The sequence below is a fragment of the Hevea brasiliensis genome, chromosome 1 (assembly GCF_030052815.1).
Source record: "Hevea brasiliensis isolate MT/VB/25A 57/8 chromosome 1, ASM3005281v1, whole genome shotgun sequence".
NCBI classification, from domain to species: Eukaryota; Viridiplantae; Streptophyta; class Magnoliopsida; order Malpighiales; family Euphorbiaceae; genus Hevea; species Hevea brasiliensis.
The window spans coordinates 29,875,097-29,902,769 of record NC_079493.1 but is presented as its reverse complement, the minus strand read 5'-3'; the positions used below and the strand labels follow the sequence as shown (position 1 = coordinate 29,902,769).

The following is a 27,673-nucleotide window of genomic DNA, read 5'->3' as shown; positions in this document are numbered from 1 at the left end:
CAGATATGCCTGATGAGGTGTTGGCACAGGATGAGGCGCCTGCCCCGAGGAGGCGGGGTAGGAGGCGTCGAGCTGCTTAAGTAGAAGAGCAGTTGCCACCAGTTCAGGATCAGTCTTTTATGGCACAGGGTCCCACGGACCTAATGACAGCTACTCTAGCTGGTTTACAGAGAACCATCAATATGATGGCACAGTATATGGTCCACCCTCCTCAGCAGCAGCAGTCCACTGCACCAAGAGGGGAACCTTACAAACAGATAATCAATTTCAAGAAGTTGGTGCCTAGTACTTATGATGTGTCAGATGATGCCTATCGATTTTTGGATTCCTGCAGACAGGCAGGAACAGAATTGCAGTTGACTGACAGAAGACTTATTGAGCGTGTGCATCATGTCATGGGGCCTATGCCTAGACAATGGATGAATGACTACATATTACCTCAAATGGAGGGTTTGTCGTGGACTCAATTTGTGGAACTGTTCATCAATCGGTTTGTTCCAGAAAGTTTCAGAGATCAAAAGCAGTGGGCCTTTGAGGCCATAAGATAGAATGGCAGGTCTGTATGTCACACCCTACCCCTCTGTAAGATGCAACATGATCCCGTAGTATACCTAATGAATTACCAACTCCGTCTACTGATAACCCATTAAATACACTACAAGGGATTTTAAAAACTTTTCTTACTTCCTTTACAGTGGTGAGCACTATTTACAGGTGTTAAAACTTTTGTGAACTGAAGTGAAACAGCAAACTCATTTGGACCATTTGTAATTTCTGTAAAAATTTTGGCAGAGTGCCATATGTATTTTGGATAAGACAGTTCTTCAGAAAACCTGTAAAAAGCACTTCAATATATTTCCAAATCTCAACTCCAACATTTTTCTCAACACAACATATTTATCAATTCAAATTCACAGTGATTTTTTTCAAAGACTGAGATATAAGAAATATAATACATTTTTTACAAGCCAAAATAACTCATAATTATTTTACGACTTCAAGGTACAATTTGAATTTACAACTGCTCAAAATCAAAAACAAAATATACATACAGTGAATATACATTACAGTACAAAATGCAAAATGTGGTATACTCATTATACCCGAAAATCTCTTGCTGGAGGTACTAGCAGCCTAGTCTGCTGCCCTGTCTATCTGTCTACCTACGACAGCAATAAAAAGCCATCGCTGAGACAATGTCTCAGTGGTGCACAACATTAACCAAATACAAATTTAAATCACAATTCATAATTCAAATAAATGATGGATACATAAAACCATAATTAAATTCAAGACAATAAATGTCATAAGGAATTTAAACTTTATTTCACAATATGACAATAATTCTCAATAATCAAAACATAGTTAAATTCAAAAGACAGTGAATGTCAATAAGAATTTAAACTCCATTTCACAATTTTACAATACATATCAATAAATCACACACAACTTAATCATGTTCCATAGTTCAATTCGTCCCAAAAGTCGATGGCTAATGAGGTATTCAATTCGTCGCAAAAGTCGATGACTAATGAGGAATAACATAGCTAGCTAGTAAAAATATGAGTACTCATCCAATTCGTCCTCAACAGGCACACACCTCAACACTTCAGCCAGAGAGGGAATTCAATTCATCCCACTAGACAAGCTAGCGAGGAATACAATCAGTATACATGATAGCTGTGGTTTCAAACCATTTCCAATGCTTTTCAATCAATAAGTATCCATCAATATCATTCAAACAATTTTCCACAGTTTCAAACCATTCACAATGTTTTTCAGTCAATATATATTCATCAAACACATTTCCACAATTTAAAACAATAATATACAAATAGTCAATATTTATTTCAATTGAAAATTCAAAAGAAATAGCTGTTGTGCACAAACCTCTGACAACTGTCTCCTGGTCTGGACTCAGTGTTTCCTTCCCTTTCCCTGAGTCTTTGGTAACTGAGAAACACAATTTGAAGTGTTTCAGTACTAAATTAAATTGTCTCTAACGATAATGTTCGATAAGTAATTCACTGAATACCTTTATTTGCTTAATCAACCCATATATCGACCCTCGATATGTTCTAGGTAAATTAGGTTTTAACGTTATTAATATATCATATTCGATAGTATTTTAGGGTTGGTACATGTTACCAAACTCATTTCTATGTATACTGCGTTTTCTTGTATTTTGCTGGATTCCGGAATACTAGTTTGACTTAGCCGGACGACCTAGTTCCCTCGGTTTTCGGGTTTCGGTCAAAACTACAAACTTGTAGATCTATGTCTTATTGCACGCAGGGCAAAATTTCAGGTCATTCCGAGTTATGTAGACCAAGTTATGGTCATTTTACTATTGCTGGTCAAATGGCATCAAATTAGGTCATTTTAGGTCAATTTGGTCAACTTTGGTTCGGCCAGTTTTTGGACCCGAACTTGTACAAGCTGTTTGACTTGCTTATGGTCATTTCTGGGCTTTGGTGTCTTCATAAGACTTGTAGGTATGGGTCTTAACTATTCATGGTTAAAATTTTAGGTCAATTGGACCTGTTTTGAGTGAGTTATGGCCTAAACACTAACTGCTGCCCAATTGGTAAATTTTCAGGCCCTATTGCACTTAATCCGGATTTGGTCATTTTTCATGCTACCTTGCAAGCAGAATTTTGGTATGCTTTCTTAATGAAAGTTGGCACATTTTGTGCCTAGTTTTACCTCCAATTGGTCTCATACCAATTGGAGTTACACATTTAAAGTTATAGGCTAAAATGCATACTGCCCTTAAATACATTGCTTATACATGTATCAATTACACATTTACCTTACTCTAAGTCCACTTCCCTTACCAATTCTGATTTGGTACATTACCAAAACCATATACCACTTCACTTTAAAGTCACTTTGGGCAGATTACAAATATCCTCAATACACAAAATGAGACTCTAATTCACAAAGTACAAATACAACAATATATACACATAAACATTTCTAATTCTTACATACACTTTACATAACCAATCTACATACATATTCATCAATCCTCAATGTCACAATTCACCCAATATCTTCATGAATTTAAACACTCATCAAAGAGTCCCAAGGCCGCCGAAATGTTCCATAATGCCAAAGTGTCCCACAATTCGTCAACTTCCATTTCAAGTGCACAATCACCATATACATGTGGAGTTAACTTACTAGGACATTAATTCACCCTACTCAACATGAATCCACATCAAATGTATGTATGAATATTTCATTAAACATACAACTCCATGGCTGTCCAAACTGGATATATCAATAACTCCTCAAACTTGAAAATTTTCTTCACAAATCAAACACCCATAACATGTATACAAAGTTTAACAAAGCAATATTCAAAAATACAAACTTACCTATGGTTGGGACTTGCTAAACCTTCACTAAAACTTCTTAATGTTGGTATCTACTTCTTCCTTGTGATGTGGGGACAAATTTTAATGAAGATAGGTGTGGGAAAAGAAGGCTTGATCATAGGATTGTGAAGGTTTGAAGGTGGGCGGCCATGGGAGCTTTTTGGAGAAATTCATTCGGCCATGGGTGAAGGATTTGGAGAAAATGAATTTGTAGATTGTGTAATAGGTGTACACCTGCCCATTTTGTTTTTACTTTATTCTATAGTGGTCCACTTACTCAAATTAATCATATTATAAGTTTAACTTTCACTTATCCCACATTAAACCCATAATTTTTGCTATTTACTTTAGGTACCCTCAATTTAATTTTTCATTATATTTTCCAAGTGTAATATTATTTATTTTTAATGGACATTTAGGTCAAAAGACAATTCGGGATGTCAAATGACCATAATGCCCCTGTTCGGGTTGCATTCCCGATTTTTCGGTAACACCGGGTTTTGTCTGTTTTTCGATTTCTCACTTTTCTTTGTACTAATTATTTAATTTTTCTTTGATATTTCTAATGATTTTATACTTCAATAAGAGTCTATTTAAGTCCTAAAAATATTTTCCAGGGTTCCCCACAGTCCAGGGCTAGTCAACGGTCCACGCCGTGACTTCCCGGTGCGGTCACCCATCGCTAGGGTTCTCGGCTCGCTTAACTTGGTTACATTTCTTTGCTATTATTTTTTATTTGTTTTTCTTGTGTTTTCTTCTATTGTATTTCATTATTTTATGTCTCCTCACTCATATCGAAGTGTAGTTCTAGGCATCCTAGCTGTCCGGATAACACTGGTCACCGGAACAGTAGAACGCACTACCGAACTTAGGGGTGTTACACTGTAGATGAATATGCTACAGAATTTCTGGAACTGAGCAGATATGCCCCTATAGCAGTAGCTACAGAAACTATGAAGGTGAAGAGATTCCTAAAGGGGCTTGACAGGAGGTATGCAAACCTGGCCATGATGTCTGATCAGTCTTTTGATGTGGTAGTTGATCGAGCCAGATAGATTGAGATTAGCTATGCTGTGGATGACAGTGGAAGGGCAAAGAAAAATAGAGCAGAGAGTTCTTTAGGTGTTCCCCACATGGGTACTACGGATTGTGTGGCCAAACCAATTACAGAGGAAGAAGCAGGAATAAGAGGAGTGGATTTAGACACAAATCTCGAGGATTCAGACCAGGGTACGGATCCAGTAGTGGTCACAGTTCGAGATACAACAGTTCTGGGTCTGGTTCAGGATCCTCCTTGGCACCTTGCGCACAGTGTGAAAGTGGACATTCAGCACTTTGTCTGATGGGTTCAGGAGTATGTTTCAGGTGTGGCCAACCAGGTCACTTTGCTAGGGAATGCCCCGTGTTCAGCGAGCCACAGATGGGGTCACAAGGTTCTGTTGCAAATGTTCCTCGTCAGTTGTATCCTGGTGCTTCCAGCATGGCAAGCAGTCAGTTCAGTGGCCAACAGGGCCGAGGACAAGGGGGACGTGGATTTGGAGGTAGATTAGGAGGTAGAAGTCAGTATCAGGGTTCTGCCACCCAGGGTAGGGGTCAAGCTCGAGTTTTCACCCTGACGCACCAGGATGCTCAGGCTTCCAATGCAGTTGTGGCAGGTATTCTTCTGGTCTATTCCTATGAGGCTCGTGTTTTAATAGATCCGGGTGCTACGCACTCATTTGTCTCTCCAGTGTTTGCCATGAGATTGGGTAACTTTAAAATGCCCTTTGTCTGTAGCTACCCCGCTTAGCGACAACATAGATGTAGACATGGTTTTTCCGGGTAGCCCAGTAGTAGTGGATGGAAAGATCCTCCCAGCAGATTTGGTTCCTCTACCAGTAATGGATTTCGATGTAATCTTGGGAATGGATTGGTTGGCAACTCATTTTGCCACTTTAGACTGCAGGAACAAAAAGGTGTATTTCCACATACCTGGTGTGGAAGAGTTTAGCTTTGATGGTGACAGGAGCGTGGCTCCATATAATTTGGTGTCAGCAATTAGTGCTCGAAAAATGTTGAGGCGTGGATGTCAAGGGTATTTGGCATTGATAAGAGATACATCTGTAGAAGGTGTCAATATGAAAAATGTTCCTGTTGTCAGAGAATTCATGGATGTCTTCCCTGAGGAGCTTCCAGGGTTGCCTCCAGGAAGGGAAATAGAGTTTTGCATTGATGTTGTGCCAGGTACAAACCCCATATCAATGCCACCTTACAGGATGGCACCAACAGAATTGAAAGAGTTAAAGGAGCAACTATAGGAGCTTTTGGACAAGGGTTTCATACGTCCGAGCACTTCACCCTGGGGTGCTCCTGTTCTATTCGTGAGAAAGAAAGATGGGTCCTTGAGGTTGTGTATTGATTATAGACAGCTGAACAGGGTGACTATGAAGAACAAGTACCCACTTCCTCTGATCAATGATCTGTTTGATCAGCTCCAAGGAGCTAGATTCTTTTCCAAGATAGACCTGCGATCAGGCTACCATCAATTGAGAATCAAGAATAAGGATGTGTCCAAGACAGCATTCAGGACAAGATATGGTCATTATGAGTTCTTGGTGATGTCTTTTGGACTAACTAATGCACCAACAGCCTTCATGGACTTGATGAACAGGGTGTTCAGGCCATTCCTGGACCGTTTTGTCATCGTATTCATAGATGACATTTTGGTATACTCTCGGACCAAGGAAGAACACGTGTGCCATTTGAGGATGGTGTTGCAGACTTTGAGGGAGCACCAGCTATATACCAAATTTTCAAAATGTGAATTTTGGCTAGAAAGCATCTCATTCTTGGGACACGTGGTTTCTAGTGAAGGCATTCAAGTGGATCCCAAGAAAATTGAGGCTGTAACTGTTTGGCTTAAGCCTACAACAGTCACCGAGGTGCGAAGTTTTCTGGGCCTAGCTGGCTACTATAGGCGTTTTGTGCAGGATTTTTCCAGGATAGCGGCTCCCCTAACTAGGTTAACTCGGAAGAATGTTCCATTCATTTGGACAGATGATTGTGAGGAGAGTTTAAAGAAGCTTAAGGAGTGTCTAACCACCACCCCTATGTTGACACTACCTATGAGTGGTAAAGGATATACCGTGTACTGTGACGCCTCCAGAGTTGGCCTAGGGTGTGTTTTGATGCAAAATGGAAAAGTAGTGGCTTATGCTTCGAGACAGCTAAAGAGGCATGAGTAGAACTACCCCACCCATGATTTAGAAATGGCGGCTGTAGTCTTTGCACTAAAGATCTGGAGACACTACCTGTATGGTGAAGTGTGCGAGATATACACCGACCACAAGAGTTTGAAGTACATCTTCCAATAGAGGGATTTAAACTTGAGACAGAGGAGATGGATGGAGCTTCTGAAGGACTATGATTGCACCATCCAGTACCACCCTGGGAAGGCCAATGTAGTGGCAGATGCTTTGAGCAGAAAATCTTCTGGTAGCTTAGCGCACATATCAGCGGAGAAGAAACCGTTGATTCAGGAAGTACATGAGTTGATGGATCAAGGTCTAATCCTAGATCTTTCAGATGAGGGGGTATTGCTGGCTCATTTTTTAGTGAGACCAGACTTGCGAGACAGAGTTAGAGTTTCTCAGCACAGAGACCAACAATTGATGAAGATCATAGAAAGAGTACAACAAGGTGAAGGTGGTGAGTTTGGATTTGCCAATGATGGCGCCCTTATGCAAGGTTCTAGGATATGTGTGCCCGATGTGGACAATCTCAGAAATGAAATCATGCAAGAGGCACACTATACACTGTATAATATCCACCCAGGCTCCACCAAGATGTACCATGATGTGAAAGATAACTATTGGTGGAATGGCATGAAGAGAGACATAGCAGACTTTGCGTCCAAGTGCTTGACTTGTCAGAAGGTGAAGTTTGAACACCAGAGGCCGTCAAGGAAGTTGCAAGAGCTCCCTATCCCAAAATGGAAGTGGGAAATGATTACTATGGATTTTGTGACTGGGTTGCCTCATACCACGCGAGGATATGATTCGATATGGGTAATTGTAGACCGCCTAACTAAATCAGCTCATTTCTTGCCTGTGAAGATCACATATTCTGTTGCACAGTACACCCAACTCTACATTCGAGAAATAGTCAGATTGCATGGAGTTCCTGCTTCCATAATATCTGACAGAGGGCCCCAGTTCACTTCTCAGTTTTGGAGGAAGTTGCAGGAGGCACTTAGCACACAGTTGAACTTTAGTACGGCTTTCCACCCTCAGACAGACGGACAGTCCGAAAGGACAATCCAAACACTGGAAGACATGCTTCACAAGAGTGTTTTGGATTTTGGAGGTCAATAGGATGATCAGCTACTTTTGGTGGAGTTTGCCTATAACAACAGTTATCATTCCAGCATAGGGATGGCACCTTATGAGGCACTATATGAAAGAAAGTGTAGGTCTCCTCTGTGTTGGACGGAAATGGGAGAAGCGAAGGTGCATGATGTAGACCTAGTGCAGTACACTTCAGACATAGTTCCTTTAATCAGGGAACGATTGAAAACAGCTTTCAATAGGCAAAAAAGTTATGCAAACCCCAGACAGAGGGATGTAGAGTTTGCAGTAGGCGACTATGTATTCCTGAAGGTTTCTCCGATGAAGGGAGTCATGAGATTTGGAAAGAAGGGCAAGTTGGCACCTCGGTATATTGGACCTTTTGAGGCTACTGATAGAGTTGGAGTAGTTGCCTACCGGTTGGAGTTACCACCCAACCTTTCCCACGTTCATCCTGTATTCCACATCTCCATGCTCAGGAAATACATTCCTGATCCTTCTCATGTGTTACAGCAGGATGTAGTAGAGTTGAAGGAAAACTTGACATTTGAGGAGCAACCTGTAGCCATAGTGGACTATCAAGTGAGGCAGTTAAGATCAAAACAGATCCCTATGGTTAAGGTTTTGTGGAGGAGCCAGTCAGTGGAAGAGTGCACTTGGGAGTCAGAGCGGGACATGCGTAGCAAGTACCCTTATCTATTCTGTACTTTATTCTGCCTTGTGTAAAAATTCGAGGACGAATTTTCTGTAAGGGGGGAAGAATGTAACACCCCAAATTTTAAATGTATTATTTTGTGAGTAATATTAATATTTTTATTTTATTTAAATTTTAGGAAATTATTTGAAATTTTTTGGATTTTCGAAATCGGGTTTGATTTTCCGAAAATATAAAACTTTAATGATTTTTAAAAATTAATTTAAAGACCACGTGGCAAAACTAAAAATATATTTGGAGTTTACGAATTTTTTTGATTTTTCTAGAATTTTTTCGGAATTTTTGGGCCTCGTTTTCGGTCCCAAGGCAGAGTAAAAATTCAAAATTTTATATCTTGAATCGGACTGATCAAATCGGACCGGATCGGACGGTCGAATCGAACCGGCCTTCTTCTTCTTTTCTTCCCTTCCCCCGCGCGTCCCGTCCCTCCTCCTCTCTCTCCCATTTTCTCTCTCCTCCCTCACCCCCAGGTTGCGCCGCCACCTCCCCAGCCTCTCCACCTCGCCAGCGCACTGCTGGCCAGTCTTCCAAGCGGCCGAAAATGACGCGCGAAGCTCCCTCTGCGCGCGCCCGCCGTTTCGGCTTTCCGATCGAAATTCGGCCAATCCGGCCACCGATTGGGCCGAGTCTTGTGTCCAACACCATCTACACCTTGAGAGCTTTCCATAGACACCAAGAACACCAAAATCCATCGAGCGGTTTGTCCAATTTTTGTCCGGGAAGTTTTAGCCCATTTTGATTTTTGGGCTAGATTTCTCCCAAACTGTGAACCCCACGAGAAAACCGAGAGTACCAGAGCGCTCCACTCGTCGAGAGCTTTGCGGCAATATAAATTTCAAAATTTTTCGACACCGTTTTTCGGTGGGTCCCACAGAACTTCATAGTGTTTTTTTGAGCATTAAATGAGCTTAGAAAATTCCGTAAAAATTTTATACTAACCCCCGTGTTGTGGGCTTCGTGTAGGTACCTTCAATTCATGGAAACTCGACAGTTGTCCAGCTCTATGAATTTCCGGCCAGACAGACCAGCTACTGAAAAAGTCTTAGAATTGAATCGGGATTTTGGCTAGCCCACTTTTGTCAGACGCCCTGAGTGCGTTCCCGAGATCGGAATCGGCATAGGTAAACCCGAACCTTACTTTTTCGTAATTTTCTAGTGCTTAAATGGGATTAAAAATCCATAAAATATTTGTGGTAGCTCAGAAAATTATGATTCTTTTTGCATTAGCTTAGTAATATTGATAAGGACCGCGAGGCAAAGTTTTAGAATTTTTAGTGCTTATTTGGGTAGTTTTTGCAAAAAGGATCAATTATAAGAACTAAACTGTAAATTTACATATTGTGACTGATGACTGTTTGGATGGGCCCAAGAGGGGCTATGTGATGTGATTGAGTTGTGAGTGTATGGTTGGTGGATATAGAAGTGTGTTTTAAACCCATTTGCAGGTTGGGTAGGTCCTAAGTATAGGGGAGACTCTGCTGGATTTTCGGCACGACTTAGGACGTATTTGGTCTTTTCTTAGTTTGTATTGAGTCAAATTTATTAAATAATTGTAATAAAGTTGTCAAGTGAGCCGGGACAGCCTTCTTCCTCCGCCCAGCTGCCACAGTGACTGCTGTCAAGTCTGTGAGTAAAATATTAATTTTAATTGTAATTTCGATATTATTATATATTCAAGCATGCCCATGCATCACTTATATGTATATATCTATGTAGTTAAACTCTAGGCACGTTTTATGTTGCATTCACAACTGTTAAAGTGCCATGGATATTGTTGTGGTAATTTGGAGCAGTGTGCGTGCGTTGGCGTGCGTGTGATGTGGTGTTGGCTATGGATAGGACGGGTAGACACGGCTTGAGATCTTCGCTGGGACCCGGTCCTTCGAGGTAGACATGGCTTGAGTTCTTCGCTGAGACCCTGATTTGGTTTATTAAGTGGAAGTTCGAGCTGAGTTCTTCGCTGGCACAGGTTGGAATAAGAGAGCTGTATAGGGGATTAGCTCTCATATATGTATTGTTTGACATTATCGGGTGTGTGAGTGCTCCAAATTACCTTTTTGTTGTTATGATGTGAAAATATTACTGATGTTGCATTTCACTCTACAGGGTGCATTAGCTTTAGATAGTTATAGAGATTATGGTTAAAATTGATATTTTACGCTCTGAGTCGAACGCTCACTCCTGTTCATTATTTTTCAGGCTACAGGAGAATTTTTGTTGTGGTTAACCTGCATTTCTCCTTCGCAGGTTGTTTATTAATGTTTGTGTAATTCTATTAACTCCTAGAATTTTCGCATGTGTTAGAAATATTTATTTGATTTGGGTCTATAATATAATTATCATGTTGAACCTGTAAACTTATTATAATATGCATGTTTGATGGACTGGATGAGGGAGCTGAGCTCTCATTTATTTTTATGACATTTGAGTATGTGGAGGGTGAGCTGAGCTCCCCAGTTGATTATATATTGTGTTTACAGGTCGGGTGAGTCAAAAACTCCCCGTTGAAAGGTCCAATTTATAGCCGGACTTTGTCCGGTTGAATTCTTGAAATTAGGCCCAAATGGGCCTTAGAGTTGGATTGAGAAATTGTTAGGCTTACTACGGGCCTCGGGGGCTTTAGGCTGGTCCAGGTCCTAGTGCCGGTCCGGCCCATAGGTTGGGTCGTGACATAATGGATTGGCCTACTGGCTAGAGTATAGTTGGACTTGCTAATGCTAAATTTTTTCTAATGTAATTTCAATAAAATTACTGTTTTTTTTTTTAAAAAAAAGGTCCCAATTAAGCATACGGTGTTATTCAAGCATAGTTGATTTGATCCGACACTAAATATATTGAGATAAAGGTGTATAAAGACAACAAATTTATAGAAATCAGCTAAAAACAAGATTCAATAAATATTAACCATTGATCTCGACTATGCAATTAATGATACATATGTATTAGTCCATTTTATATTTTAATTAGTAAATTAGGCAGTAAACCATTTATCCTCTAATTTTTCAAACTTGGGATAGTCAATCTATGACCAATATCATTATTTAAGAGAATCAAAACATTTTTTTTGAAAAATATTTTCCAATAAAAAAAAAAAAACATAAGCGTGTAAAGATAGAAAAAGGTTTGTTTTGCGTGGGCAGGAGAGGAGAAATACACAAGGTCCATGCATGTCTCAGCGTTGGAATTTCTATGTTGGCGCCTTTGACAGGTAGCAGGCTCATTGTTTTCAATATATATCGCAATTTTTTCTTCAAGACTTATCTTACGAAAAACAATTTATGCATAAAAAATATTTTATATTTTTCATAAAAATACTTTTTATTGTTTACTTGTAATATTGAATAAATGATGTGTGTCTATATCATATATGTATAAATAATTTTACATTTTAATAAAATTATCAAAATCAGTAAAATGACTTTCTCTTTTATAAATGAGAAGTCATTGTACTTCAAAATGGTTTAGCCTTCCATATCATCAGAAAAATATTATCTATTGATCTAATTTTTTAAGTACTCTAAATATTAGAAAAAATGAAAAATATTTTATAAAAAAATATTTTTTAAATTCTAAATAAAAAATAATTAAATTAATTTTAATTTTATTCCTATTTTTGATATAGCTAGATAAAGATATATTGCAATTTTCTACTTTCATTGGATTTCATTTGTCCCACCAAGGATTCCACGGCAATTAGATATAGAGTTGGTGAAGGCGTCCAGTTATGTTTACTTCTTCCATCATGAATCATGTTTTTATTGCCTGTTTAATTTGAGCACCTATTTATTTAGTTTATCTGTTAAATATAATTAATAGCTGATAGCTTTTACTGACAGTTAATGATTAATAGTTGATATTTAATGGTATTCAGTAAATTTATATTGTTATGTAAAATAATTAATAATTAATGGCTTATATTTTGTTCTTTATTTTATTATTGAAATAGGTGTACATATATATGTAAAAATATGAGTATTATAATTAATTTAATTATTATTTATAATATTTTTATAGTTATGTATTTTTTTATAATTATAAATAATTTATCTACTTACATTTTGATATCACACCTAAAGTTCTTCCAACCAGATTTTGTTGGAAGCTCCGGCCAAATGTTGAATTAAAAATTCCATGTTGATATTTTAGAAATAAAAAAAATTATTCTCTCAAACACCTAACATTAACATTCTTTCTCTCTCTCTTTCCGCCTTCTTTCTTTAGTTTGTCTCAACTGGCCAGATTTTATTGTCAGTTATAAGAGAAAAAAAAAAAAAATATATATATATATATATATATATATATATATATATATATATATATATATATATTATTGTTAAAGTGTCAATGTAACATTTAATTTCCAACTCAGTTTTTGATCAGAATTTTTAATAGTATATGGCTAGAAAGATTTGGGTCGTATCAAATTATAGTTGAATGATTTTTATGATATAATTTGAAGTTGGAATACGGTGTTGAAATAAGTTGAGAGACGGTAAATAAAATTAAGACATAAATAATGTTATAATAATAAAGAGCGAGTGAATTTTGTGCAGAAGTGAACACTTATAGTTTGAGTTGGTGGGTATGATCTCATCATTGTAATCATCTCCAACTTAAACTAAAAGAAGCGTAATCCGCCATAGTCGCTTACTAGTCATTCATTTATCTCTAGGATTAAAAAAGAAAAGTAATCATTAAATAAAATATAATTATTATTTATTGGCAAAAGCCTATCTATATGTTGGGGGGTTGATGTGTTATGCTTATATTTATAAAATATAATTAAGCACACACACAAGCTTCATGAAAAAAATGAAGGAAATGTGCCTAATTCTTAAGTTCCAGTCAACATTATGCATACATCTGAAAAAATCTCTCTTCATTTCAATTCAACTCTTTCTCCAAAAACATGGGTCATTTTAATTTTCTTTAACACGGTTTTGATTAGATGAAAAGGAACTATTGCATTAAGAACTCGTTCAACGTGCAAGAAAATGGTTGCTTTTGTTCCTCTCATTAATGATAACTTGCTTTTTAAAAAATTCATTATGTTCAATTAGCAATATAGGGTTGGAAGATCTTCAACTCCTCCACAGAAGAATTGAAGCTGTATACGCAAGAAGCACAGCATAACATAGTATTGTAAATTAGTGTGAAAATAATGTTAAAATTTTAGATTACGAGATTTATACACATTACTAAGTATTTGCTGATAATTCTTATTAATAGTATATTTTAAATTTTTAACTGTAAATAAGACATATTATTAAAGTCTATATTTATTATAGTGTTATATGTACAAAAACACAAGTGTAATTATGTTAAGGATCTTTAATCCATATTGGAAAAAAGAAACTTGGAGACATATATGATTTTGAAAGTTATTTGACAAGATACGTAAAAAGATAATAGAGTTAAAAAGTGGAGCGCGCGACTCGTTTATTAGCCAACATATATGTATACTCTATAAATACTATCGGATCTTTTAAAATTTTTTATAAATGGTTAATTTTATTTATAAAAAATATAATATATTGATTTATACTTTAATTTATACTCTATTTTTAATAAATAAAATATCTTTCTATTTTATAAATAAAAAAAGTATATTTAAATTTATTAATATCATATTCGTTTTTAGAATCTTCAATCAAAATTAAATGAAGAAAAAGAACACTTCTAAAAAATCCCATAACAAAAATTTTACATACCAATCCTCCATAAATATAAAATCACAAATTCAAACTTAAATTGAAGCTGAATCAATAAAAGAAATCGTAAAATTCAAAGTCATTAATTAAAAATAAGAGACTCAATCTTAAGAAATATAAGAGTAGAATTAGGTTGCTTTACAGAACCGAATTTAGTTTAGTCAATTTCACCACATGGAAGTTGTTTTTTTTCCCCTATTCACACATTTGTCTTTCAAAAGCACATCTTCGTATATCAAATTAAATCTACTTTGTTCTTATATATATATATATGTTACTGTACAAATTACAACTAAACAGTGTTACTGTACAAATTACAACTAAACAGTTCACATTCAAATGCTCAATTTTCTGAGACCAGACCAAGAATTTTTGTTGTGTTCAATAGCTAGCCGTTTATTGTCTTGAAGGTAATGATAGAAATTCCAAAATTTTAGTGGTTTTGTTGATTTTATTCCACTTTCCAATTTATTGATTGTAATACGAATTTTAAAATGATCCGAGTCAATGGTGCAATTTCAGTTAAATAATCACAAATGATCCATATCCAGTCTATTATTTGAAGTAAAAGACATCATCCTTGTGTTTTGGATGGGAGAATTTGAAATGTGAGATTTAAATTTGATAAAAGTGTATATTTTATTCAATTGAATACATATTAGGCATGTTATTTAAGTGTGGATTTAAAATTATTTATGAAATGATATTATTTCAAATTCATTTTAAAAAAAATTCTTAATGAGTATAATGGTTTGATTTAAAATTCATAATTTATCAATAATTTACATTAAAATTAAATTTAAATCTTTTTTTTTTCAAATGTTGGTATCCAAACATAGCATATAAGTCATCTGCGCCTTCTTGTATTTTAATTTTATATATGTCTGCTAATAAAAATAAAATGAGTCTCATTTTCTTCTCTAAAATTTCTTAACCCTAATTTTAATTTGAAATTATCATTATAAACGAATTGTAGCTCTTATTTATATTTGTTTTATTTATTTTCAATTAATTCATTTATGTCATTTTAATTTTCATCCAAATACATTCCCCACCATCTAAGGAAAGAGCTAACTTAGTCCATCGGGGTATGTCTTTGCTTTAGTTTCTTCAATAAATCTGTTTTTCCCTATTAAAAAAAAATGATAGATATGTTTTTGTTTTCATATTATTCCTTTATGTGAATTTTTTTTCTTATTTCTCCTTTTGGGATAAATTTTTGCTGTATCCACTTAATTTTATTCAATGTTTTATTTTTGGTCGTTATATTTTAATTTATTTCAATAATATCATCTATCTTTTATTTTTTCATTGGCGGTCACTCAGATCAGAATTCGATAAAATTTTTTGGCAAAAATCCTATGTAATGTGTTTAATGTGACTTTAAATCATAAAAACAATTATATCTTTGCTAGATTTTATTGAAATTTATTATTTTCTTTGGTTTTTTTTTCTAAAATTAGAAATTAGTAAAGGCAATAAGTAGTATAAAGATAAAATTTGTTTCTTTTTTAGTTTTTTAATATGATCTCGTAAGTAGATAAATTTTTTATGATTTAAAGTTACGTAAGATGTGTGAAACTTTATCTGAGATTCTGCTAAATTCTAATATAAACAACTACTAGTGAAAAAAAAGATAAATAATTTTATTAAAACAAATTAAAGTATAATGAATGAAATAAAATAATTAATAAAATTGAGTGATTGTTAGAGAAATTTATCCTTTTTATGTGAAGTTGAATTTTCATTTTTTTAAAAAAATTAATATTTTTTAATTTTTTTTAAATGATAGATAATTATAAATAAAATAATTTCTAAAAAATGATAAATAATAGTGGATAGAAAGAGTAGCATGTTTGAATTTTGTGACGAAGAATAAGAATCCTCTAATTTTGGTGAAGGGCATTAATTCCAAAATAATAATAATAATAATAATAATGACAATGTAACCTTTTTTTCAAATGAATTATTTCAGTTAGGAATGTTAAAGTATAACCAATTCAAATTTGTTACCACAAATAAGGACTAACATGCTCACATGTGAACTACGCCAAATCTCAACAGTTTTCTTTTTATTTTTCTTTCTATATATAGTCTTTCTTGGAAAATTAAATGTGTGTTCAAAATTTTCCAACTCTACTCATTAGTAGGAGTCTATAACTACCGGATATTATCCAGAAAAGTTAAGAAAATATATAGGAAAAATTATTATTTAGTCATTGTATTTTAATAAAATTAATTATTTAATTTTTATATTTTTAAAAATATATTATTTAGTCTTTATATTTTATTTCTATTAAATTATTTAAACCCTTCATCAAATTTTTTATTAATTATGCTATTTAAACTATTATTTAGTATCTCTATTTAAAGAAAATTAATTAGTTGACCATTGTATTTGAAAAACACTATTATTTAGTCTTTCTATTTTAGTGAAACTAATTATTTGGTCCATGTATTTTAAAAAATATATTATTAAATAAGAATAAAAATTTTGCTATGTGGAGACTAAATTTGAATTTAAATTTTTTTAATTTCTAATTACTTAGACTTTTTTTTTGCGTTTTCTCTATTGTGAAATATTATTCCTTAATTATTTAAAAATTTAAGAAAACTGATTAATTTTTTTTTTTGTGTAGACATCTTGTACCATTTTATCAACAGATGTGAAAACAAAAAGAGAATGAGAGGAGCTTTGGTCTAGGTATAATACTATTGTCTCATTCTTTACCATAAGTTTCTTTTATTCACATTCTTTGCCAAGTTAGGACTTTCTTGATTTGCAGTTTTTATAAGCTTCTTTGAATTTTTTTGATCTTTTGTTTTTGTTGAGTTTCCTTTGAGTTTCTATTGAGTTGTGTTCTAGGTCTTGTTTACTTTCTTTAGGTTTTGGTGTGAGCTGTTGTCAGCTTTGGGTGTATAAGGGAATGCCTATTGGCATGGGTTTAGTGTGCAACCCTCTCTAGCCCTTGTTCTTATCTTTCTTAATAAAATTTTTGCTTGCTTATCCAAAAAAAAAAAAATGTAACGAAGCTACCTTTATTAAGGTATAAGCAACCTTATTAGCTTCTCACACAACTCTAAGCAGAAACACATTAGAACTTTGAGATAAAAAAAAAAAATATTTACAATATTTTCATAATAGGAGATTTCAGTCAAGTCAAGATGACTTATAACTAGGGAAAACATGCTTTCAACTCACCCTACCCAATGTTCTATCCTCAACCACCACAAAGATCGTTATGTTCAATCTTACCTGACCCAATATTTTAGCAACTATTAGAATTTGCCAATAGTTTACTTTAAGAATTTCCCGCAAGGTTGGGATGCTAAGTCCTTTTGGAAGCCCTTCTCTCAACTAGGGGAGATAGTTTATATCTTCATTCCTAGAAGATTGAGTCACAGAGGCCGGCAGTATGGTTTTGTAATAACGACTTCCATGCCTCAACTATGCTTGATTATAGAAGGCATGAATAAGCTTTGGATGGGATCCTACAAGTTACATGCATTCATTTCAAAAAACTCAAGGCAATAATGTTCAGTTGTAGATGATGTCAAGCAGAATAGTAAAGCTATAAACAACACTATGGGGGATAAATCAAAGCAAAAGGAGAAGATCAGCACACAACAAAGGAACAATGAAGTTTTTTATTTATGTCCAGGATTACTGAGGAGCTCTTATGTTACAGGTGGCACTTTTCAACCAGGTATGAATAATGAAGAATAGCTTAGTAGAATTATTATTAGAATCCTAAGATACCCTTCCAAAGCTCTAAAAATATAGTTTGTCATTGAAACTATAAGTGTTTTTACTATTTTAGCAATATCAATTGGGGGGAGGGGGGGTGGTGGTGTGCAGCTATACTTTTAACCTTTATAAGCATAAATGATATGAAAGGTTTTCTCAAGGATACTTCAGCATGGCTTGGGCAATAGTTCACATTAGTTTTGTTATGGTAGGCTCAGTACACACCATCAAGCCATTTCATGTAGATTAGATGTCATAAAGTACCATTAAATCTATAGTATATTGATTTTTTTTTTTTTTTTATGGTTTAGTTCTTTTGTGGGGAGTTTATTTCACTTGATGAATGCATGACAAAAAAGAGAAGATTTGATTTTGCAAGGATCCTCATTTCCACATCATGCATGGAGTTCATTCATAAGAAAATAGCCATTGATATAGGAGAGTCCAAGTTTCATATTACAATCATTGAGGATGTTGGAAGTGAAGTGTTGCTGATGTTACACTCATTTCATATAGGCATTTTAGGGTAGTTTTGCATCCATTTTGCCCTTATATTTTAGTATATTTTATGTTTTTAGCTTTATTTTAGCTTATTTGTTAAATTTAGATACTTTATATTTGATTTTTGTAATTTTGTTATTTTTTATAGGATTTTGTGGCAAATCGAAGATCAATGAGTGCATTAGGAAGTGATTTGAAGAAATTTGGAATTCTCTAAGCATGGAGGAAAGTTGAAGAAATCAAGCTTTGAAAGAACAAGTTAGCCGAAATTTGCTTAAGACTTTGCTTATGATGTTGCTTATGGTATGTCATATAAGCTTAACCTTAAGCCTGTTCAAGCTGAAAGTCAAGCACGGCTTAAATCCTACATATTCAAGCTCTTACTCCACAACCTGCCGAGAATTGCTTAAGATCCTGCTTAGGGTAAAGCGGCAATGCTAAAGATGCAGCACAGGTTAAGCTGGAAGTCATGCATGAGCAGAAAAACCCATTTTATTCCAGTCTGCCGAGATTTGCTGAGGGTCTGCTTAACCTTAAGCGGCATGCGACTGCAGGCTAAAATTTGCTAAGAAGCTGCTTAGTGTTAAGCCGTACCCTAAGCAGACTGCCCAGAACGTGAATAATGCTGCTGACTTGGATAATTTTACACCTCATTTCCTATCCACTCTTGGGCTCTTATTTACTTTTAGGGCAACTTTTTGGGATCATATAAATTCATCATTTTCCTAGTTTTTGCCACAAGAGGAAAGGAAGGGAGAAACAAAAAGGAAAGAAACTATAAGAGAGAAAGAAGGAGACGCCACTTTCTGGGGAGGAGCTGCTGTAACCATTTTTGGAGCTCCAGAAACTAGAGTTTTGGGTTCTTCTACCTGGGTTTTTCTATTTTAGTTCTCTTATCATGTTTTTCTTTACTTTTCCATCAATCTTTCTTGTAAATACCATCATGAGTGAGTAAACTCTTTAGATTTCAGAGTTGGGAAATATGTTTTAGATTAATTTGTGGATTTGGACTGGGTATTTTCTTATTTTACATAAATATGAGTTTTGATTCCTTCCTTGTGTGCTTGATTTACTTGCCTAATGTTGGTACCCATTGGGTATTGTGTTAATCTTTGATTGAAGGACCGAAAGGTGAAAGTCATTGATAGATAATCAAGGATTGAAACTTAAAATCACCTAGATTTAGAAATAAACTAGGATTTTAAGAGGAATTAATGATTGGTTACAAAAGTTAATGGGTTTTAGAGTAATCAAATAACATACGAAAGTAGGTTTGGTAATTTTAGAACACACTTTAGTTTGCTTGAAAAAGAAATCAAATGAATTTAGAATTAATCACCTTCAAACTCTATTTTTCCCTAAAAAATTGGAATGCCCAAGACAAATCCCAATTAATTTATGCATAAACCCCCAACTCTGGAATCACTTTTAACATAATTAGACTTTTATTTAAATTACCCATTATTAATTTAGTTTAATTGCAAACTAGATTTAGAATTTATTTACTTGTTTTTTACATATTCAAATTAGATTAATCAATTTACTTCGCTCATTTACATTTACCATTTATTCATTAATCATTAGCCCAAATAATCGCTTCATTCATAGTTTGGTACTCAAACAGCAGATCCTTGTGGGAACGATACTTGATTCATCACTTTATTACTTGAGGCGACCCGTATACTTGCGGATTCGCCCCATCAAGTTTTTGGCGCCGTTGCTGGGGATTTGATTTTTGTTTGATATTGAACAATTATTTGTTTGGTTAATTTGGGCATTTTATTTTATTTTCTTTTTACCATTTTACTTTGAGAATTTGTTTATTTTGTTTTTCAAGTGCTTTATTTTATGAGAAGGACAAAAAGTGAAGAAATCAATTTATTCTTTGATCCAGAAATAGAAAAGACAGCAAAAGCGTTAAGAGCAGAATCTAAGAGGAGAAAAGCTGAAATTAAAGTTCAACAACAACAAGAAAGAGCACAAGAGTAAGAACAATTACAAGAAGAATTGGCCAACAACAATAACAACCGCTCTATGAAGGATCATGCCTATCCTAACATTGGGGATTTCATGCCAAGTATCACAAGACCAAGAGTAGAAGCTAACAATTTTGAACTGAAGCCTGCACTCTGTCAGATGGTACAATAATCACAATTTGGAGGAAATCCAAGTGAAAGTCCACATGTGCATCTAGCACACTTTCTTGAGATCAGTGATATGTTGAAGATAAATGGAGTTTCTGATGATGCAATTCGACTCAGATTGTTTCCTTTTTCTTTGAAGGACCGAGCTAGAGAGTGGTTACATTCTTTGCCACCGGGTTCTATCACAACATGGGATGAACTTTGTCAAGCATTTTTAGCTCAATATTTTCCACCAAGCAAGACAGCTAAGCTAAGAAATGAGCTGACTTCTTTCAAACCTAGAGATGATGAGAGCTTGTATGAAGCATGGGAGAGGTACAAGGATTTGCAAAGGAGGTGTCCACATCATGGGATTCCTAAATGGATGCTTGTTCAACACTTTTACAATGGAGTTTCACCAACTATTAGAAGTACAATTGATGCATCTTCTGGAGAAATCTGAAGATGAAGCTTTTTCTGCTCTTGATAAAATTGCTTATAACAACTACCAATGGAGTTGTGAGAGGAATGAGATCAAGAAACCAGCTGGTATGTTTGAGCTTGATGCCATGAATATGATTAATGCTAAGTTTGATGCTTTGACAAGGAAAATGGACAAGCTAAGCATGAAAGTAGATTCTTCAGCTGGAGGTTCTAGTAATTCAGCAGAAGTTGGAGCTGCAAATGTTAATTGTGCAACTGATTTTTCTGCACTTAATCAAGATTTTTCAAGTGAGCAAGTGGATTATGTGGGGAACTACAATCAAAGACCAGGTGGTAACTCATTTTCTGCAACTTATGATCCAGCATGGAGAAACCACCCTAATTTTTCTTGGGGAGGTAGACAAGGACAACACCAAAATTTTTAGCAACCTTCTGGGTATCAACAACATCAGAATTTTCAGCAGAATAGAGGTCCTCCTGGAATTCCTAAACCTCAAAATGCACCTGTAACACCCTAGGCAAATCCCACATCGGCAAAACACGGGAGAGATGCTGGGTTTATAAGTTGGTGGTTTGTAACCCCTATTGACGCGTTTTAAAACCGTGAGGGCTTCGGCCCAGAGCGGACAATATCACTAGTGGGCCGGGCCGTTACATTTGTGGTATCAGAGCCGCTCCGCGTGTAACCTTGAGCGATGGTGGGGCAAACCTCAGCAAGGACGCTGAGTCCCATAAGGGGGGTTGGATTGTAACACCCTAGGCAAATCCCACATCGGCAAAACACGGGAGAGATGCTGGGTTTATAAGTTGGTGGTTCGTAACTCCTAGTGACGCGTTTTAAAACCGTGAGGGCTTCGACCCAGAGCGGACAATATCACTAGTGGGCCGGGCCATTACATTTGTACAAATGTAACAGCCCGGTCCACTAGTGATACAAATGTAACGGCCTGGCCCACTAGTAATATTATCCGCTCTAGGTCCAAGCCCTCACGGTTTTAAAACGCGTCAATAGGGGTTACGAACCACCAACTTATAAACCCAGCATCTCTCCCGTGTTTTGCTAATGTGGGATTTGCCTAGGGTGTTACAATCCACCCCTTATGGGACTCAAAGATCCTCGATGTTTGCCCCACCATCGCTCAAGGTTGCACGTGGAGCGGCTCTGATACCACAAATGTAATGGCCCGGCCCACTAGTGATATTGTCCGCTCTGGGTCAAAGCCCTCACGATTTTAAAACGCGTCACTAGGAGTTACGAACCACCAACTTATAAACCCAGCATCTCTCCCGTGTTTTGCCGATGTGGGATTTGCCTAGGGTGTTACAGCACCTGCTCCACCTCTACCACAACAAGCACAACCAGACAAGACAATTAGATTAGAAGCTATGATTGAGACTCTACTTGTGAGCCATCAAAGTCAACAAGATATGATTTCTCAATTAGCATCTAAAGTAGATCAAATGGCAACACACAACAAGATGTTAGAGAATCAAATAGCTCAACAAGCTAGCTCTTCAAATAACAAAGCATTTGGGAAGCTCCCTAGCCAGCCAGAAAATTCAAGGGAGCATTGCAAGGCTATTACATTGAGAAGTGGAAAAATATTGGAGAATCGAGATAAAAAAATTGAAGAGAAAATTGAAGAAGAGAAAAATAGAGAAGGAGATGAACAAACTGAAGTTGAAGTTAGAATTGAAACTGAGAAAGAAAATTCAGTGGAAGAAAGAGGAAGTAAGGAGAGAGAGAGCAAAGAGGAAGAACCTAACTATGTAGCACCTAAAGCCTACATGCCACCTTTACCATTCCCACAAAGGTTCCAGAAAGCGAAATTGGATAAACAATTTGGGAAGTTTTTAGAAGTATTGAAGTCTTTGCATGTGACTATTCCTTTCACTGATGCTTTAGCACAAATGCCTTCATATGCTAAATTTTTGAAGGAGATTTTATCTAATAAGAAGAAATTGGAGGAATTTGAGACCGTAGCTCTCACAGAAGAAAGCAGTGCTATTTTGCAAAATAAGCTTCCACCCAAACTGAAAGATCCTGGAAGTTTTTCCATACCATGTCACATTGGGGATATCAGTATAGATAAGGCTTTATGTGATCTTGGAGCCAGTGTTAGTCTAATGCCATTGTCTATCTATGAGAAAGTGAAGATTGGAGAAATGAAGCCTACTACCATTTCACTACAGTTAGCAGATAGGTATATTAAATTTCCAATTGGGGTAATTGAGAATGTTCCTCTGAAAGTTCGAAAATTTTTCATACCAGTGGATTTTGTGGTATTGGAGATGGAGGAGGATGTACACATTCCTATTATTCTTGGTAGACCTTTCCTTGCTATCTTTGAGTTGTGATTGATGTAAAAAATGGAAGGCTTACATTAGAAGTTGGGGAAGAAAAAGTTGAATTTAATTTGTTTCAAGCAATGAAAAAGAAAGATGATTCAAATTCATGCTTGAGAATTGATGTGATAGATGAAGAGGTCAGAGAAGTGCTCAAAAAGCAACATCCTGAAGATCCCTTAGAAGCTTGTTTGGTTTTTAACATCAAAAAAGGGAATGAAATCGAAGAAGCTGTAGAATATGCTACAATCTTGGAAGGAAATCCACCTTTGACTATAGCTGATACTGAGAAGATTGGGGATTTGAAGCAAGATACAACTTCATCATCAAAGCTTGAAAAAAGTGAAGCACCGAAGGTAGAGTTGAAACCTCTTCCAACAAATCTCGGGTATGCTTTTGTAGGTCAAAATTCTACATATCCTGTAATTGTTAATGCTAAACTGAATGAATGTGAAGTTGAAAAATTATTAAGAGTTCTTAGAAAGCATAGAAGGATAATCGGTTATACCATTGATGATATTAAAGGAATACATCCTTCTGTGTGCATGCATAGAATTTTATTGGAAAATAATCATAAAGCCTCTCGAGAGTCACAGAGGAGATTGAATCCAAATATGAAAGAGGTTGTGAAAAAGGAAATCTTGAAATTGCTTGATGCAGGTATCATTTACCCCATTTCTGACAGCAATTGGATAAGTCCAGTTCATGTTGTACCCAAAAAAGGAGGCATCACAGTAGTGAAAAATGAAAATGATGAACTAATACCTACAAGAATGTAACTGGATGGAGAATGTGTATAGACTCTAGGAAGTTGAATAATGCAACTAGAAAAGACCATTTTCCATTACCATTTATAGATCAGATGCTTGAGAGACTAGCTCATCATTCTTATTTTTGCTATTTGGATGGCTATTCAGGGTTCTTTCATATCCCTATTCACCCAGATGATCAGGATAAAACTACCTTCACATGTCCTTATGGTACCTTTGCATATCGAAGGATGCCATTTGGATTATGTAATGCCCCTGCTACATTTCAAAGATGTATGATGTCCATATTTTCTGACATGATTGAGGGTATTATGGAAGTGTTCATGGATGATTTTTCTGTGTATGGTAAATCTTTCGATGAATGCTTATCTAACTTGTCTAAGGTTTTGCAGAGATGTGAAGAGTTCAATTTAGTTTTGAATTGGGAAAAGTGCCATTTTATGGTACAAGAAGGAATTGTTTTGGGACATCTTGTGTCAAACAGGGGTATTGAGGTGGATAAAGCAAAGGTAGAAAGATTTTTCTAAGATTTCTAAGCCTCTTACCAATTTATTGAGTAAAGATGTGGAATTTCATTTTGACACTAATTGTATAAACGCTTTTTGCAGGATAAAGGAAGCTTTTATATCTGCTCCTATTATGCAGCCACCCGATTGGTCATTACCTTTTGAGTTAATGTGCGATACTAGCGATTATGCCATTGGAGCTGTTTTGGGACAAAGGAGAGATAAGAAGGTGTATAGAATATACTATGCGAGTAGGACCTTAGATGATGTTCAAATAAATTACTCTACTACAGAGAAAGAGTTTTTGGCAGTGGTATTCGCAGTAGATAAATTCAGGTCCTATCTTTTGGGGTCTAAGGTAATAGTATACATAGATCATGCAGCTATCAAATATCTCCTTTAGAGAAAAGAGGCCAAACCTAGGTTGATAAGGTGGGTGCTACTCCTTTAAGAGTTTGACTTAGAAATTAAAGACAAGAAAGGAGTAGAAAATGTGGTAGCAAATCATCTGTCTAGATTGAGGCAAGAACAAGGAGATAATTTGGGAAAAGAGCCCCCAATAGATGATTATTTTCCTGATGAGCAATCATAGTAATCATGAATGCAAAAACCCCTTGGTATGCAGATTTCGTGAACTATCTGGTGTGTGGAATCCTTCCACCTGACCTAACATGGCAGCAAAAGAAGAAATTTCTTTTTGATGTGAAGGATTACGATTAGGAAGAGCCATTTTTGTTCAAGAGATGTGGAGATGGGTTGATTAGAAGATGTTTAGCTGATGAGGAGATAGGGAATGTTATTAAAGATTGCCATTCTTCACTTTATGGGGGTCATATGAGTGTGACAAAAACTGTAGAAAAAGTTCTTCAAGCAGGGTTCTTTTGGCCACATATGTTTAAGGATGTGAGAAAGTTTGTAAATGCATGTGATAGATGTCAAAGGATGGGTAATATCTCGAAGAGAGATGAAATGCCCCTCCAAAATATATTGGAAGTGGAACTATTTAATGTGTGGGGCATTGATTTCATGGGACCTTTTCCATCATCCTTTGGACACAAATACATTTTAGTTAGGGTAGATTATGTAAGCAAATGGGTTGAAACTATACCATCTCCAACTAATGATGTTAGAGTTGTGATTAAATTCCTTAAAAAGTTCATTTTTACAAGGTTTGGAACTCCACGTGCCATTGTAAGTGATGGAGGTTCTCATTTTTGCAACCATCAATTTGAGAGATTATTACAAAAATATAGAGTAAAGCATAAGGTTGCAACACCTTACCATCCACAAACTAGTGGTCAAGTGGAGATCTCAAATAGAGAGTTGAAAAGAATTCTTGAGAAAACAGTGAATAGTTCAAGGAAAGAATGGTCACTAAAGTTAGATGATGCTTTTTGGGCCTATAGAACAGCTTTTAAAACTCCTATTGGCACCACCCCATTTAGATTGGTTTATGGGAAAGCTTGTCATTTACCTTTGGAGTTGGAGCATAAAGCATATTGGGCCATAAGGACACTGAATTTTGACTTAAAAACTACAGGAGACTAAAGAATGCTGCAACTAAATGAACTTGAGAAACTTAGATTGGATGCTTATGAAAATGCCAAGCTTTACAAGGAAAGAACTAAGAGATGGCATGATAAGCATATTAGGAGGAAAGAATTTCAGGAAGGGGATGTTGTTCTCTTATATAATTCTAGGTTAAGGTTATTTCCCAGAAAATTAAAGTCAAGATGGTCAGGGCCTTACACTGTTATAAAGGTATACCCCTATGGAGCTATTGAGATAGGCAATGAAACCTGAGGGACTTTCAAAGCTAATGGGCAGAGATTAAACCATTATATTGTTGGAGAACCCACACAAAAGGTTGTAGAGGTTTCATGGCTTGGTTCCCCAATTGGGGATATTTAGGTGTTTTGGAGTGGAAGGTCAAGCTTAAGACCTTAAACAAGCGTTTCTTGGGAGACAACCTAAGCGTATCCTTTTATAGTTTATTAATCTTCTATTTCATTTCATTTTCAGCTTTTACCCTTATTAAACTCAAAAGTGACATTTGTTTATCTTTTGTAGGTCATTCATGAAGATTGGGCAAATTGACACTTATAGCAAAAACAAAGAATTGAAAGGGAGCAAGTATAAAGCAAAATTCTGCACTTTATCCAGTACCTGTGAACAGTAACACCTTTAAACTTGTGCTAAATTGCTGATATTACAATCTACCTGATAGCACATGTTTAATTTTGTGTCTTGTGTAAATTTTGTGAAATGCAACTTAAATGAGGATCAATTTTGATATTTAGGACTGATGTGAGCTTTATTAAAGTGCAAAAGTAGTGTTTATTAAGTTTTACCTTTTAGTATAAATATAGTTTTTGTAGTCTGTTAGAATTTGCATGTTTTTGTTTGAATTGCTGCTAGTTTTTGTAGTCTGCTAATTTTTTGTTACTGTTCATGCTGCTTAAGAAGTCAATTTCTATGTCTTTTCTGTAATTTTTAAATGTCTGGAACTTGTCTCAAATGCTGTTGAAAATGTGCTTTGGGTATAAGCTTGGAAATCAAACCATTTCGTTGGGTTTGCAGAAAGGTAATTACAATCCATGCTTAATTTAAGTTGTTTGCCTTTCAAATCCCTTCATGGTTATGTTATGTTTGATGAGTTCTAAGAGATGATGAGCTTAAATTCCTCAATTTTATGGTGTTTATGTGTATTTGGTAATTCCTGAGGGTCATGATAGCATTCCATATCATTTGGACTGTTTTTGGTAAGTAAAGCCACAAATTTTTTCAAAACATGCCGAAACTTGCTGATGATGTTGCTTACTAAGCTGAACCCTATGCAAATTCTGCTAAACCCTATGCAAATTCTGCTTAACCCCAAGCATAACTCAAATTACCAGATGTCTGCCCTACATTTTAAAACGCCCCAAAATTTCTGCCATTTTTTTTTTATGAAACCCTCACCCTCACTCCCAATAAACCAAAGCACTATTCCCCCCCTCCACCATTTTTTCCGGCATTTCTAAGGAAGCTGAAGAGTTTATTTCTCTTCCTTAAATGGTGAGAACCAAGATGTGGTCCACCCACAAACCCAAAAAATCCAA

General features: G+C 35.6%; 1 non-coding gene across 1 annotated transcript; it reads right to left on the bottom strand.

The window, feature by feature from the left end:
* Positions 1-20,774: 20,774 nt before the first annotated feature.
* On the bottom strand, positions 20,775-20,881 carry LOC131170200 (small nucleolar RNA R71). The gene has a single exon (XR_009141134.1). It is a non-coding gene; the product is annotated as a small nucleolar RNA R71 (small nucleolar RNA).
* Between the last annotated feature and the right edge of the window lie 6,792 nt (positions 20,882-27,673).